This window comes from Protopterus annectens, chromosome 13.part0 (assembly GCF_019279795.1).
Source record: "Protopterus annectens isolate FY-2018-M chromosome 13.part0, PAN1.0, whole genome shotgun sequence".
NCBI classification, from domain to species: domain Eukaryota; kingdom Metazoa; phylum Chordata; order Ceratodontiformes; family Protopteridae; genus Protopterus; species Protopterus annectens.
The window spans coordinates 452,938,324-452,956,922 of NC_056747.1; positions in this window are offsets into that span (position 1 = coordinate 452,938,324).

The following is an 18,599-nucleotide window of genomic DNA, read 5'->3' on the forward strand; positions in this document are numbered from 1 at the left end:
TTCATTCACTTAATGGGCAGAGAGCAAACAGACATAAAACTGACTGGAAAAGGCCAGTGTACACAAACCTGTCAGATTAACTTGCGGAACTCCTGAATAACATCTTTGGTCTTCAGATATCACATTTTTCAATACATAACTGCTAAATAGTATCAGTCAGTGTTTTTGATTTTTTTTTAAAATTTTCTCTGCTACAATGTAAATAAGAGGAGCACATTTTGTTATAAAACAGACATGCTCAGAATGATCTAAGATCAGTGGTTTATGGATAGTAATTACTCCAGATTCTTCTCTTCAACACAGTCACTTTAATACAGGTTTAGGGAATAATGCTGACTATAACTGGGGAGAGCATTGCTGTCTAAGTAACTTGTAGTTTAGGAACCTCTCTCTCTTACCTTACCAGCCACTGAAGTCATGTTCAGTGGCTTGTATCTTGGTCGGATGTTTATAGATTCATAGATTCATAAAAATTCGGAGGCCACTAAGGCTTATAACCATTTATGGCTTGCCAGTACCCGCCTTTATACCAGTCCTTCTTACTCCAGGAGGACCATACCAATCAGTCTTGGAGTAAACATATGGCTAGTTATCCTGTCATTTAGGTTATGTTTAAAGGAAGATAATCCCCTGGATTCATGAAGCTCCATGCAAGAATAAGGCTATTCTTGCATGGAGTGGTTCGTGTCCATTTAGGATAACAGCATGCCTTGCATATGCATGAAGGCATGCTGCTATCTAAACTAAATGGACATAATGAGGAATGAGTGCAGGGGGCATGTGTCAGTGGTGCCAGCACCTGAATCATGCCCTCTTTGCTCTGAAAGTGCTGTATGCCACTTTCTAACACAGATGAGTGTCAAGCTATATAATATTAGAGCCTGGCTCTAATATTATATAGTAAACGAGTGTCCACAAACACTGAAATGTAAATAGCTTACATTTTCTGTGTCCGCGGACACTGAAAAAAAAAATACCACAAACACCTAGAAGGCAGCAGCCTTTAAGTGCACATCCCCAAATGTATGCACTGTTGCCCTACATGCATGGAAGCAGTAGGGCAAGAGAAAAAGAATAAAAAATTAAAAAATGAATAATATTTTTTTTCATGAAAGAAATCTTAATTGTAAGCACTGCACAGCTTGTTTGTGCAGCATGCTGCTATGCTTAGCCTGGCTGAAATCCTGAAAATGATAGACAAGTGCTACTGATAACAAGCATCATCAAGCTGCTGTAGCATAGTGGTACTGCCATGGTATAGCATGTAGAACATGTTTGGTTTGAATCCCCCTCTGGCAAATTATTTAATAAACTTTTAAGGAATGTGAATGATAGATGTCAATCATATGGCTCACGTATAGCACAGTAGGGGTGGGAATATGTAAAAAAATATATAACTTTAATGAAAAAAATAGATTTAAGCAATGCTTTGCTAGTGTAACCATTGCTTACCTGCTTTCAGCTCTGCTTAGCTGGTGTAAGCATTTCTATGTGGATTTGCATGGAGCTAAGCATAGTGCAGCATATTAAAACTGGCCAATCAAGAAAAGTGTGAGAAAACTGCCTTATTTAAAGTGCACAGGTGGGACTACAGCCATAACCATTTGAGATTTAACACAGCAGGATCGAAAAGGCTGGCACTGGAGAAGGTGTGCACTTCCAAGCACAATGCTGGGGCATCCAGGAGTCCAGGGTCATGGTTGGGCTCCTAGTTAAAAACCATGATAACAGGCTGCTGCATGGCCAGTACCAGGGCTTGCAGTACAAAGCAGAGACCTGGGACCAGCTTGCACATGATCTCACCAGTGCCACTGGCATACCTCGGACTGGTGAGCAGGTACGTCATCACCATAATGACCTGAAGCAGAGGAGGGGTGCACTCTTGGACCAGTGGATCCAAGAAGCCAGAATGCAGGATGTCCCACATGTCTGTAAGTATGTGGTCTTATGTATCTCTAAGTATGGAAAAAGCTCAACTTGTGGCTGTGCAGGTATGATTAATGTTTGATGTCTCCCCATACAGCTGCTGCAGAGAGGTCCCAGAATGTGCAAGCTCATGCCCAGCAACTGGCCCGACTGCATCGGCAGTATGGTGAGTACAGAATACACCCTACTATTATCAGTAAGAAATCAAAATTATAGTAATGGTAGTACTGCCTATATATATAATTGTGCTGTAAAAGTCAGGAATAAGTGCCTGTGTCAGGCTGCCAGTGTTACAATGGAGTATTCCCAGGTGCTGTGTAATACAGATATCAGTAGCAAACAAGGTACCATATGCAGGAAAGGAATATTAGAATATGTATGAGTGTGTCTGAGTGAACCTGCCAAGAAAGTGCCATGTCAGGGCTACTGTAACAGCTAGAAATGAAAAGCATCCCCCTGTGCAGATCATGCTGGAATAGTAATCATGGAGTTCTGAGTCGTACACAGATATGTATGTCAAAACTAATAAAGGTGATCCCAAACACTGGTGTGTGTCATCTTACTTGTACCTGATAAATAGAAATGTGTATGTTCTGCAGAATCCATTAACTGAGGTGACCTGATTTAGCACTGCTTGTCTGCATACTTTAGAATTTGCATGATAAATAACTGGAAAAAAGCAACAGTACATATTCCCATCAGAATGTGTTTTACTTGTTTGTCTGCCAGCATTGTCCTGTGTTAACCTTTCAATTTCAGCCATATGTAGCTGTGAATGTACTGAGAAATGTATAAGGCTAACAGGTGCAGACCTAAAACCTACACTGTGTACTCAGGAATCTAAATTGCAGTACGTAGTTGTAAGAGTCAAATGTGCAATCCATCTAATGGGCACATATTTCACAAATAGTGGCACCAATGTCTGTTGTGTATGCATAATTTGTATTGAAAATGGGAAATAAGTAATGCAACATGTCATAATAAAAGTACTGTGCACAAAAATATGTACTAGACAGAAATGTCACAAGCAACAAACAACACCTCCCCAATAGCTCAGCCTGATAAAGACTAGACCTGTAGTTCAATTTTGCACACACAGCATGGTTCAAATCTAAGGATCACCACTGACATTTCAGTCTGGTTATGCAGTTTTAAACTACAATCTGAATAGAAAAAATAATGTATTGCAACATATGCATTTTCCATACAGGGTACACAGGTAAAGAAATCTGAATAGAAATAGTAGTATGATGTGTATAACTATGAAAGGTGTACAACTGCTGTGTTGATCAGCCCCAGTCCTACAAAAAAATGGAAGCTAGACATCCACACTCTGCAGTCTGGCCCAGACCAGCCCATCAAGTGCCACGCTGTCATGGATAGTTTCCCCAGTTGACAAGAAACCTGCACACAGAGAATGTCACAGTAAATGTATGTGAAAGACACACACTCAAGGGACTGCAACAAATATGCGAATCTGAAATATGTGTAGAAACAGCAATGTAATGTGCACGCAGTTCATTTGCACAGGCCCACAGGTAAAGAAATTGATATAGAAACAGGTCTGATGTATATAACTAAAATAAGGGTACAATTGCTCTGTTGATATCTACAGCTGTTGGTATGCTGTAGCAGCCCCATGGCCCCGGTAGAGTGTAAGTGTTGTCAGATTGTAGAGTAGTGAATAGTAGTGTACTGACAAATATAGTTGATAGCAGTTGTCAATTGAATCTGTTCCCTTCCCCCACCACTTAACTGATCCAACCATCACACTGAAATTAACACAGGTATGTTCCTAAACAAACCTCTGCTGTTGGGACCATTGTTCCATTTGGTGTATCATTGTTTAAACTGTGTGCATACTAACAGTCCCTGTTGAATAATCATCTTATTGCCTGCCTGACATACCAATAACTGGCATGCTGTTGCAACCCTGAATGCCATTCCATATATGCATAGGTTCTGTTTGCTATAGCACTGTTATAATTGCACTGTTTTGGGTAAATGGGAATATCCGTGCATGCTATTTTGTCTTATGTTGTAATGTGTTGTGCATGACTAAACAATATTCATTGTTAACTTCTACACCAAAGCACATATGGGAAGGCAGATCCCAGCAGATCTGCCTCTCGCACCCCACCTGGCGGAGACACTGGGTCCCAGCACATCTGGGACCCAACCCAGACCTCCCTCATCTGTTGGTCCTGCAACACCCTTGGGGGGAACCACTGCAGGGGATGGGGCTTGTACCCCCCCTGAAAGTAGTCGTGGTGAGGACATTGTCACCCGGGATGAGGTCTGTGGCATGGTGCACAGTGTCCTTCAGATGGAGCTGGATAACCGCCTGCACCAGGTGGCGGGCAGGCTGTCACAGCAAGAGGGGCAGGCGGCCCCTCCAGCCCCCAGCACAGACACCTTTGGGGCTGTGAAGGAGTAGTGGTGACTGCCATTGGGTGGGAACATCAGTGCCACTACTACCATCTGTGGGGCTCATGAGCCAAAGATTCCCAACCACCCTCCCCATCAAGGTGTTTACCCCCATGTGTCATACACTGCCCCTGTCTGCTGTCTTGTCTGTCTTTTCTGTCTGCAAATGCAACCTCTCCTACCAAACCTCCCTCACCACACTTACCAATAATCCTTCCTTAACATCCCACTCTCACCTTAAAAAAAAAAAAAAAAGGGCATCTGTCCCACAAAAAAAGCACATCCCATACATAGCTTTGCATTTCACCCAGAGACATGTACCCAGCACACAATGTAACCCTACCAATCATCTGTATTGTATGATGCCCACACACCTCCCTGTAGGGTGTGAGGCTCCAAATTCTAAATTGCCCACAGTGAAAGCAGCTATTGCTGCCAAAGAAATGCAGAGCCATGGTCCTTTCATACACCCATCACCCATCTTGCACATCCCCATTTGTTTCTTCTCTGGTTTGTCCCTCTGCTTACCCCAATTTCACCACTATCCTATCTCCCTTTTTTTCTTTTCTTTATTTGAAATTAGCGTGGGTTTAAGTGGCCGTAAGTTGCCATATGAGGGTGTAAGCAAAGCTAAGCTCACATAAGCGTTGCTTAACTCCCCATAAACACACGCAAACCCAGTTACAGCTGCTTTAAAGTGCCTTAATCACTCTGTCTCCAACAGCCCCTGTTCTGCCCAGCAACAAAATAATCTGCCCTTGCAAGTCTCAAACCAAGGTTCCTGCACACTATAGCCAAAGTGATTTACCACTAAGCCCTGCCAGATGTAAATAAATCTGATGTTTTCTCAAACATATCATCCAGCACAGTCATTCAACAGTAGGGGATATGTATGTAGAGTATATATATATATATATATATATATATATATATATATATATATATATATATATATATATATATATATATATATATATATATATATATATATATATATATATATATATATATATATATATATATATATATGTGTGTATATATGTATATATATATATATATATATATATATATATATATATATATATATATATATATATATATATATGTATATATATACATATATATATATATATATATATATATATATTATATATATATATATAAGAACACAACAAATAAATATATGATCAAAGCCACCATTAATAGGGGTGAGGGTGCCCAAATTAAGTACCACTTGTAATTACTGATATTATCCCCTCCTCCACAGCTGAATAGATCTGCCTTGCAGCACAATAACCAACACTTACAAGTCTTATACCCAGGACACTACACAACATAGCCACAACAAGTTAACAGTAATCCATCTCAGCTGTATGATATCAGGATGATATCAATAACATGTGGCGAACAGTCTGTCTACCATAGGGAATGTACAATGTGAAAGCAATAAATATTCCAATAATACATGCACACACATACACACACACACACACACACACACACACACACATATATATATATATATTTACATACATACACATATACATATATTACTACATATAGATATTTATACAAAGATACATATTTAGAGGGTGCACAGCATATTGAACAATCAGCATGCTCACAGTTCCCACCTTTTAAAATGGCCAGTGTTTGATTCTCTCATACAAAAGTCAATTATATACCCACAGAGAAGTCAAAGGATATGACACCACACACAGGTTTGCATACATATAAATGTTTATTTTTGTACTATAGCAGTTGTATATGCCATTTCATATAGCAGTTATGTGTTTGAAATACATAATAACTGAGAAATGCAACTCTCAAGCAAAACATTTGATACAGTAATCTGAAAGCATAACATATGTTGCTTACTAGGCCAAGGCCTTCAAGTAGTACAACAGTAAAGAAACACTGGTCTGAAATATAAGAATCAATCAACACTAATTAATTATAGATGTAGTTCAGCAGCCTCCAGTTACACTCTGTAGTCAACCCCTAGGGGAAAAGAATTAAGTTGTCACAATGAAAATGTATCTGTTACATAATAATGCTAAACTTAAAACATCACTATCAAACTGACAAACAGAACTGTCTGTAAGACAGTAAGCACTAGGCCACCACTGTTCCCATGGTGAAATGTATGAAAATATACAGCCATATACCTTCATGTGTCTTACTACTGATATCCCTCACATATTGTAACAGCCTAGGTTATAAATGGTGCATACCCCTCCCTCATAGAAAGACTTACAAGGGCATATAACAGTGTTACTTACACTGACCTCTGGACTGTATAAGATCACACATGTTTTGTCCAGCTGTAGCCCACATATATAATGACCCTACCCCACAATATGTGTGGGAGTCTACAACATCACTGGAATGATGGCAGGAATGCCAGCACTACATAATGATAGGTCACTACTTAACAACCTCTTACTGCATGACATATTGACAAAGCCTGGTATATAGGTAGATGGAGAGGCTGGAACACAGGGCCATTTTTGCAATATTGCTGTTATACACTGTGAATGTTGGTGGTGTTACAGGATTGGTGCAACATCCCCTTACTCAGGAATATGAAGTAAGAAACATAAATGGATGTAGCCATGTACTGATAGCACTCAACAGACAGAATGCCACTGACATATCAGAGACAAGACCTGTCTGGAGAACAGACAAAACATAACAGCCAATCTTCTGGCCATCATGTGGATAGGCCCACAGTTGAGAGCTATGCAGACAGACTGCATTCCATGCTAAACTAGCATGTACACAAAAACCCTGTAAAACTAGTGATATGCAATACATATAACAACAATACTCATACTGTCTGTAGGTCTGGAACCTTATACAAATATGTAGTTGGCCTGTGTCTGCAAGTCCTGTTGTAAGAGGTATTGCTACCTGCTGTCTGTAACACTACTGCCCACACACAGGAAGGATGTCTTCCATTCAGGAAAGGTAAAGGGACAATGCCCCACATGATGTGATAATTTATAGTAGTGGGTTGCCATGACAGGGATAATTGGAAGTACTACACAGCTGGCTGCATGCAATTAGCAAGTGGTGAACACTGACTGGTGTAGAGGCCATCACCTGCAAAATGTGTGGTGTTTAGAATGTGGAAGCCCATGAGCCCCCAAATGGAAACAATGGGACCGAGGTCCCCACCCATGGGCAGTCACAACTGCACCTTCACAGCCCTGAAGGTGCCTGGGCTGGGGGCTGAGCAAGAGCAGCATGCGGACCCTGTAATTGTGTACCTAGGGCCTCAAGGTGGTGTAGCACATCCCCTAAGTCTCTGTGGAGCTCCCTATACACCAGACCCTGGACCTGACTTCAGGTGACACAATCTTGTCTGTGTGTGATCTCGGGGGGGGTGAACCCCATTCCCTGAGGTGGTTCCACCTAAAGGTAGTCCAGGACCAGCAGGTAAAGAGGTTCTGGGGTGGGTCCCAGATATGCTGTGGCCTGGTAACATGGCCAGATGAGGTGGGAGAGGTGGTTCTGCTGGGAACTGGCTTTCCAAACATGTTATTGTGTCACAGTTATAGAACATATGTGGGTAGTAATAGTCCATACATTCCAGGATTATGCCTAACAGCATGCATAGATATCCCCATTAACACAAAAAACACATATTGGGAGCAGTCATATAGCAAACAGAACACATGCATATATGGAAGCATAGTGGCCCTTACAATGGCATGCAGGTGACATTGTTCACAACAGGCCACCAATGATGGTGTTTCAACATGGAACATGACTAGAAACACATTGCACAATTTGTTTTACAATACGATATATGTCCCAGCAGTAGGTTTGCTGCAAACATACCCGTTGAGTTGTGTGTTCAGATTATTGTTACAGATATGGTGGGGGGGAGACAGAGATTTGAATTAACAACTATTATATCCTTGCAGTATGAGGTCCTCAGACCTTTTTTTCCTCTTTATGTCTTTCAGGCACCATGTCAAGGGAGCAGTTGCCAGTCTATTCCCCCCATGAGAATGAGGTCATTATATACCACCTGGTGCAGCACTACCACACCCTTTCTGGCCATACAGCCTATGATCTGCAGGAGAGGACTGCCCTGTGGAACGAGCTCGTCCACAGGGTAAACGATGTTGGCCTGCATAACCGCAGTTATGAGCAGGTCCAACATCATTGCACTGACCTACTCCGCCACGTCCATCAGCATGCTGCTGTGGTTAGGAGGGACCAGCTTGCCATGGGGGGGGGTCATGCCATCCAGCCCCCCCGACACATGCTGAAGAGCTCCTCGCCAGCCTCGGGGCATCTACCCAGCCGCAAACACAAGATTCTGCGGATAGCATTGTGGAGGTGGGTACTACCCACACAATGGACGAGGAGCATGCAGGTAAGGCCCCAGGGCAAATCAGTAGACCACTGTTGCTTATCCATCTGTATCTGTAGAGTTTAATCATGCATATTTGAGATAAAATGTATATGGTCTGTTGCTGCATTGTAGTAATAAACAGATGTGCATAATCTGTAGTATTGTGGGTTTGTACTGTTGATGTACTGTAGTGCTGCTCCCACCCCATACCAATGCCATAGGTGTGGCTACTGACATCACATCTCTCACGCAACTATGTAGGTCCCTCTGGTATACCTCTGGGGCAGCAGCCTGTAGCTGGTGAGTATGGTGTTGTTTGTTCAGGTTTGCCAATACACCGGCCATGTTATGGCTATGGTATTTGCCATGCACACATTTAATACACCTACCCATAATGCATGCTGTACATATTCACTTATTGTTGCTGTTAACTGCACTGCATCACAGTGGTCACCATGGTGGCATATCTGAAGGGTATGTAAGAGTCCTGCAATATAACTAATAACATGTCATTGCAAGATGTGTGCACAGAGATGAACATAATGGTGGGACAAATGGCCTACAGTAGGAACATGTCTGAAACATCACCCTTATACAGTGCTACAACAGTGTATATACCACTATTACAATGGCAACTGTTAAAGATCTACACAATGGCATATCACAATTCCGCCTTCCACAATCCTTACAACCTATAATGTGGTTCTAACATGAGCAATGAAAGTGTAATATGGAATCCTATGTTAGGACAGAAAATATGGGAAATACATACCTTAATAAACACTGGAAGCATATGTGTGCATACACTCCAAATAACTTATTGTGGAAGCAGCTTTTGAGGTACTGACAGCATTCACTCTTCATGAGTATGCACCTTCCAGCAAGTACAGGTCCTTATTGTCATTCCAAGAAATGGTCTGCTGTCCAAGACGATTGTCCATCAAATGTGCCCACTCACCTGCAACAGAGGCAGCTGTGGCTTGCACACATTTTACAAACCATGGAAGGTATCCCATACCCAACAGGTAGCACGCAGGAGTGGGACATGTAGCCTTACCTCACCATTGCATATACCATGGTAAACAGTGCAGACAATCATGTATGTGACGAAGATGTATGGGACAGCATTAATGTAGACAATAAACAGATGGCCATCCAAGACAGATGACGACACAAGTTGCAAACTGGTCATGCAGGCTGTCTAGTAACATGCTGCAACACTGAGGGAGTTGCAGGAATGTCTAGCAAGTACTGGCTGTGCAGTATCTATGTCAACAATCATCTGGACTCTGCATAAGTGTGGTCCATGTGTTAGAGTAATCAGATGGGACAGTTGTTCCACAAGAAACATCAGCCAGGGGTCTCTACAGGTAGCATATGCATAACATCAAAAGTCTCCCAAAGGCATATGTTGCAATGTGTAATGGTATACCAAGACCAAGTTGGAAACCTACAAACAGTATCAATTAAGATAGATGTGCTGCACAAACAACACCTCACCCCACCTCAGGCCCAACATCTCCATCTGTACCTTGCTGGTGCCAGTGTACACCTGTATATTTGTCATTCATTAGCAGGGACTAGGCCATTACACATGGTGTTCTGCATTTAGGACACTGCAAAATGACACTCATGTGTACCCCATAGTTGTGAAGCATCTGCAAGATGGCTGAGGATGGGGAGGGGTGTCATCCTGAAACACAACAGTGAACTGAAGCAGACATCTAAAGTTCCCTAAGAATTGCTGTATCTGCATACAGTCAAGATCATGAATTGTGGCAGACATAACCCTGACTCCACAGCAGTAATGAAGGCACTGTGTGACCTTCAAGGGCTGTGCACATGAGTTGACCTTGCAATCTTGCAGAGTTGGGGGACATTTGTAGGGCAGAGTGACCAAATACTGCCAAATGCAGATGGCCCATGCTAGTATACCCCTTCCAGGAATAGTGACTGCTGCAGTACACTTAAAAGTTGGTGTAGCAAGCCATCATGTTAAGAGGTCTGCACACTTATCCACCCACAAATTGCATGCATCTCATTCAGCATCTGCACAACTAACACAATTGTTTGATACTGCATTTGATTGCATAGGTCATATGTCACATATCAGGTTCATGTAATGTTAACATATGCAGTATTGTGGCCTCATGGTATATCAGCGAAGTGGGTGCCATGTCAATAAGGGTGTGTACACTCATCATAGCCACAGTAAGGGTTGAAGGTTGTCAGTGTAATTCTATTTTATTGGCCATACATGCACTGCTGTTGATGAGATCTGCAAATCAGAAATCAGTCATTCACTAATGACATCTGTCCACATATCATCTCAGGTATGTGTTGAACAAGCACATAGTGGCTGTGAGCAGCAGAACAAACATAACTGACACATCTATACACATTCAGTAATGGCGTGTACACCTGTGAGGTATGGTGCTCAGTACATGCCAGGGTGCTGAACAGGTGCACAGCAATACTATGTACATGGGTGCAGTTTGTTCCAGGGGAAGGGGCATCACCTACTAACACACCTATGCATCACAGAGATGTATAATGTTGGTAACAGGGATTGACTATAGCTGCAGTGCATGCTGTTGAGTGCCATAGGTCATGCATGTTCACAGATGGGTAATTAGAGGTCTGTGTGTAATATCTTTGTGCAACCTCACCTGTAAGTGTGTGTGTGTGTGTGTGTGTGTGTGTGTGTGTGTGTGTGTGTGTGTGTGTGTTTGTACAGTTAAGCAATGATGTACAGGTCTTAAAGTAAGTTTCTTGTTTTCCCCTCACAGGTGGCGAGGTGGGTCAGGGTACGTCTTGCAGGCAAATTGATGTTAGAGTCCATACAGACACTGACAATGATGATAGGTGTGTTGAGGCACAGGCAGGGATGTCAGGGGCTGAAGCTGCTCCATCATTTGACATCCCAATGTTATTCACCCCATCCCCGCACACAGTCACATTGCCTATACATACCCCATCATTAGTGGCCATAAATGAGTGACAGTTGGTGGGTTGTGGCATGGTACAGGACAGTGTGATGTCTATGGCACATGTGTCTAGACACAGCAGCCATAGCTGGATACCCAGCGAGGTATCACACGGGCAGATGTACAGGGGTGCTCATAGGAGGGCTGATGATTATCATGCCCCTGGCAGAAGTACCACATCTGATGTCACCAGATGCATATTTCAGGCCATCATGGAGGTAGAGGCACATATGGAATGGTATATCAGACAGGGTCTGATGCTGCAGACGGCTTCTCATTTCCCTGTTATTGACAACATCTGTGATCTTGCAGGTGCCCACTGTTATTTTGCAGAGTCCCTGGATAGACGGTTGGGTGAGATGATGGGAATCCTCGACCGTGGAATGTCTGTGCTTGAGCATATGGTGGGAGTAGTGCGATGGCCACATGGACGTAGGCCAGCAACGCCAACAGCTGGAGGTCGACGTGGATGTGCAAGAAGTCAGAGCTGCTTCTGTAGTGTCAGTACCAGCCCCAGCACTGCAGGGGGGGGGTGCTGTCCACACCACAACTCAACAGGCCATGTGCATGTAGCCATGGCCAGTCGCAAGAGGGACCCGGATCCAGCGAACATATGTCATCATCAGGGGAGAGTACCATATCGTGGCTTTTACCTGGTGGTGCCCATGGAACCCCTGGCAGGCACAGTTCTCATGTCTGTGGCTGGAGATAGTAACCTGCACACCCTGACAGGTATGGTCTGCAGCTATCCAACAAACCCCTGTATAGGGCAGCCACATGACAGAACTGCGTGCATGCATACACACACACATCACCAACACATCTAGGGCAACCCCATACCTACACACACCACATCGCAACAGCCCAATTAATAACTAAACCCCCTAACACACACACATGATGTCAAACGAATGGCTCAGACTAGGCCTCTGGCAAACCAACAACACACCCTGTGCATATGATGATACCTGTGCCACATTCCTATCATCCATTACATCGATACAGGGACAAGCTAATATGGTTCTAATACACAGGGTGACTGTATTATGGTGTACCAATGTAATGCTGTGTAACATATTTTCAGCACTAAAGTTTAATGCTTACATGTCAGGATGTGTAGCTGTCCAGCCATGATGCATTATAGCTGTTATTAACACTGAGTGACTGTGGTCTCAATAATGTATTCCACTTGCATTGTAGGTGTCCATGTGTCAGCAGGATGTTGGTCTGCTGTTGTTTCCTACAAGGGGTATGGCACTGTGGTGACACCTTGACTGTGCCATATCCTGGGTACAGTTGAACACATGTCACAGGTCTGTATAACAGTTACTGCATGTGCCACATGCCTGTTAGATCTGAGGGGTGTATACATGTGAGTGCATGGTGGCTGATGTCAGCAGCCCTTCTACAGTGGACAATGGTAAGTCTACAGGGTGGTGCACACTACATGTTTGTGAATAATACACAGACACACAGAGGCTTTGGTGTTGATGCAATACACAGAGAATACTATACACATGGATGTATGTACTTTTGCAAGGAATCCACTTTAACCTATGTAATTCCACCAAGACAGAATAGGCACAATAACACATTGGGAAATAATCAGTCTGCTAGTTTAATGTTATTAACGATGGTACTGGCAGGATATCTGTCCCCTTCCCCAATGTAGTGCAATCCTCAACTTGGTAAACATAGGTGTGCTGGTATGGGTGGCACAGACCTACCCTTTGGAGGGTGTGGGGTGGTGTAGAACCGCAGATAGTGTGATTGACAACTACTTAACCTGTTAACATGATCTGTACAGTATTACAGCAAACTAAACAGGGGAATACACTCAACAATAACCGTAATGATAGTGGCTGTATCCGCAAGATCCACACCCAGCTATATATACCAACTCCAGTATTGCTGTACAGCTATACAGTGGGGAAGTGGGCATTTCCACATCTACTACTAGTTGTGATGGAATGAATTTCCACAGGATGATACCTGTGAAATGTTAGCATTTGCCATTCAGTTCTCAGACAGATGACCTCCTGAGACATGTATATTCTGCAAACTGAAGTAGATCCCTTCACATATACACACAGTCTTACTTGGCAACACTGGGACTAGAACCCCGAACTAGGTACATAGTGCTACTAATGTGTGTGGTCTTAACTGGACACACCACACAGCTTTTAGGATGAGGTGTGTTCCAGGTTACATGTTAAATGAAGAACATCACCAGGCCTTGTACAGTATGTAATGGGGGATGTATTGGTTGTTTATGAACAATACATAGTGTGACATACTGTCATATACACATTGACAAACACATAACAGTCATACACACATTTGAGAGACCTGGGTTTATCAGTGTTAACTATCTTGTCAGTGTGTCCATTCTGTTACAGATAAGTTGCACACAGCACATGCATCACTGGGCTGGATAGTGTAATCAGTTACCTGTATGGTTGATGGTGACAGTGGTCCCTATACAGTGAACCTTGGGACATGTACTGGGGTACCTTGGTGTAAAGACAGTATACCCAGCACCCACACCCCACATTGGATATTGTACTCACTGAAACACATGATAATCCTCTGACATACCCACCATCATACATTAACCAGGACTGCAATATAACCCCTTGTCTATCTCAAGAGTGCTACTACAGGGATATGAATCTATTGCACATGCCACAAGGATAGCAGGGTGATGTATTGTCATGGGTCTCCTACGGTCAGCAGCATCACTATCCCTTATACTGCATGGCAAGGTGTATTGTATTAGGAGAATGTTGCCTCATAATGCTGTATCCTACAAATATACACACTTGCCCACATACACACACTTGCCAAAACTCAGAGGGTAACCCATGCCCATCTACACATTTGTACAACAGTGTTGTGCTGGTACTGCAAGCTACAGTTAGCCCATAGGGTGAAGAATTTAACAAGGTACATGTAATGTCCATTACAGCAGCAGCCATATCTAACTATAGCAATGTGGGGTGTGGTGGGTGTGAAGGGCCTCAGGGTATTATCAATTACAGGTCTACAAACACACAGACACTGTTATTCTCAGTAATGCACACTGACACATTTGTCAGTACTGGGGTCCATAGGTATAGGTGTTCATAGGTGTGTACCAGGATATTGTCCATTGAAAGATGGGAAGAGTAGGGGATGTGTGTACAGTGGTATAATGCCACCTGCCATTTGCCAGCAGGCTATCTATCAACTGATGCCATGGGAGTGATCCTCAGGGTGAGAGTTAAATGCATCATCCAATCATTTAGTTGCCTCTTGCAGAGGGCCAGTGAGGTGCTACAGTTGACATGTATGCAACATGTATTACATAACATGGTCAGTGTCTGTCTTGGAGACCTGTACCCAAGCATGTTCTGTTGACTGTGGTAGTGTAGTTGAGGTATCCATGGCATGTGGTGCATACAGGGTGGGGATTCCTAGCTGTTGCATTCATAACACAGCTGGGCAAACATGTCAGCCAAGATGGATACCTGACATCTGCACATCTGTACAGAGGACAGACAGACATCAGCTAGCCAACTGGTTATGCATTAGGATGACTGTGTTGACAGATAGATGTCTGATATTGATAGGTATGCCATTACTACATGACAGCAGCCCTCAATGAAATGTCCTATACACACAGTAGTCTACAGTTAATATCCACATGTCAGATCAATATCCAGTAGGAAATACTTAATGACACACAGCTCACACACCAAGAACATGACAGTGAGGACTCAGAGTCCATCTTTGCATGCAGGAGTGTTTGGTTCCAGTACTACAATCTGCAATCTACTCTTACTTGGGAAAGCACTGTCAACAGTAGTAGTGTAATGATACACTACATGCCAGTGTGACTGTATATAACCTGGGATACTACCCATGTATGTAACACATTCAAATAGAAAAATGTGTTGTAGAAGCCATATATACTTAGGTGTCCCAGACAGTAGACTCACACCTCTTGCTACTGTAATGACAGCACATATACAAATGTTATGTACATGGAATTAAATACACTTATTAAAAATGTCATTACCCTGTTATTTTATCAGAGTGGAATGTGATCAAGCTGCTCATGACTGCTTTAACCACTCTGTATCCAACGGCCCTTGTTCTGCCTAGCAACAAAATTAACAGCCCCTGCAGGTCTTGAACCTAGGACCCTAAACACTCCAGTCACAGTGCTTAACCACTAAGCCATCACAGCTGTGAAAAAGTTTGTTTTTTTACAACATATCTGTCAGTATACATACTGAACAGTAGTGAACAACTGCTTTGACTTCTACAATTGTGTAGTACTTGTTAATGATATTAGTGTTGAATCAAGTATGTTGTTGTATCTAAATATACACATAGATAGATATGGTGTGATACATCTGGGAAGGTATATGCAGCAGTCATGTTTACATATAACAAGGATATGGATATTTATATATACATATGTAGATATATGTATACATGTACATATATATTTAGATATATATATATATATATATATATATGTATTGCTATACATCTGTATATTGCCTTATATATATGGACATATATATATATATATATATATATATATATATATATATATATATATATATATATATATATATATATATATATATATATGTGTGTGTGTGTGTGTGTGTGTGTGTGTGTGTGTGTGTGTGTGTGTGTGTAATATATATATATATATATATATACACATATATATATATATATATATATATATATATATATATATATATATATATATATATATAGATAGATATATATATATATATATATATATATATATATATATATATATAGATATATATATTTATACATGTTCATAGATTAGTACTAGGCTAACTGCCCTTGTGGGCCATTTTTTTTAAGCCTAGCCCATGACTTCATGTGAGAATCAAGCCCTGCACCTTGTATCTCAATATAATGTCCTATACACACAGTAGTCTACAGTTAATATCCACATGTCAGATCAATATCCAGTAGGAAATACTTAATGACACACAGCTCACACACCAAGAACATGACACCTTAACCATTCTGCCATCCTCCCATAGCATGTAGTGGAGTCATACCTCAGCACCAATAGTCACAACCTCTTAGTGCAAGGGGATGTCATGTAAGTATTGCAGGTATACATGTAGACTTTTGCTACTGTAACAGGGATTGTCTTAACAGAAATGTTGTGTGGGAAGTCACATGTGATATGGACATGTACGCCATCAGTTACTGACAGACATCATAAGATCATCATAGTACAGTACCAAACAAATCACAGTAACGATCCTGTGGAATACAGCAGAGCTATGACCAATACATGTGGACAGTCTGACACACTCTGGTCAGTCCAGAGGTATACGCAGCTCCCCTTAGTGCTAGATATGTGGACCAAGCCTGACAAAGTGGATGTTTACAGCCATGTACATGGGGATATCATGAAAAGACTGGAATAGATAAGCTCACACAGTTTATGCATTCACACACTCCTGTCTGTCCTGACACATAATAATCAGAGGAGCAGAGGTCACAAGCCCATATACTACCCACTAGTTAGTGACATACATCTGTACAGCATCCCACTGCTTTGTCAGAAATACACAACAGTTATGGTGGCCCAGCAACAGTATATGTGACAAATATCTGGACACAACATCACACTGGGTAAATACACTGAGCTGCTAGGCATGTCACAAAGCACTGTGCAAACTACAGGCAGACTACCATAACACTGGTCTACATTTCTTATGGAGGAATGCACATGTACCTGCAAATATAGCAGGCTCTACAGGCATGTAACAGCATGGAGTAACAAACACCTGTGTGAAAGTGCATACCCACAGCCAGTCTGAACACAGCCACAATCACATATGGTAAGTGTACTTAATATTACAGTATATAGACTGTGTGAACAACACCATCCTCATATGTGCAGCTCATACACCAACCCTGCATATACTGGGCCAATACACAGTGTATTCCAATGCCTGACTGTGGTATGGGACATGTGTCAGTCTGGCCCTATAAACATGTACACTGATAGGGTACCATACACTGCAGCAGCATGCAACATCACATAGGAAAGGACCAAGAACAATGACATCTACCACAGTCTGTATTCAGGCCAATGTGTGTATTCACATTACACACTCTGTCAAAAATCACCATAAGTACACAGACCTCACTACTGTACACACTACAACAGAATGTTCAGGTTCTGTCCTCAGATATAAGGCCTACTATACATAACATGTCTAGCAGTCTGTTATCTCACTGGCTTGTTATCAGGTATGATGTCAGTAAATAATGATGTACAGAACATATGCACATCTTACTACATGACATATGTACAAAGGTTGACAGAGTTGTGGCTGGAGGCACTAACATAGGGCCAACATTGACATGTTGCTGTGATAAACCCATACATTTACTGCTGTAACAGGGTTTGTTGTGACATAGGTCTACTGAGGGGTATGAATTCTCAGAGTATGCTACTGCATTTCTAAAGATAGGAAATGTGTGAATAACACAACACATGTAAGAATCCAAACACTGGCCGGTCTTCAGATAGCACTACAGGTGAGAGTTTCCCCAACCACATAACACTGTCATGACAGATAATAAATCATGTAGAACAGCCATATCCACACAAACCCTGTTAAATCAACATTACTTCAAATGTAGAAGAGCAATACCTACATTCTGTCCTCGTGTCTGGAACATCTCCTCCTGTTTGTTGGCCTGTCTCCACAGTGTATGTTGTAAGAGGTATATCCAACTACCCTCTGTGAAGCTGTTTGTCAAACACCCACATGAAGTCCTGCTCACAGTGAATAAAAAGGGCCAACACCCACATGAAGTGCTTAGTT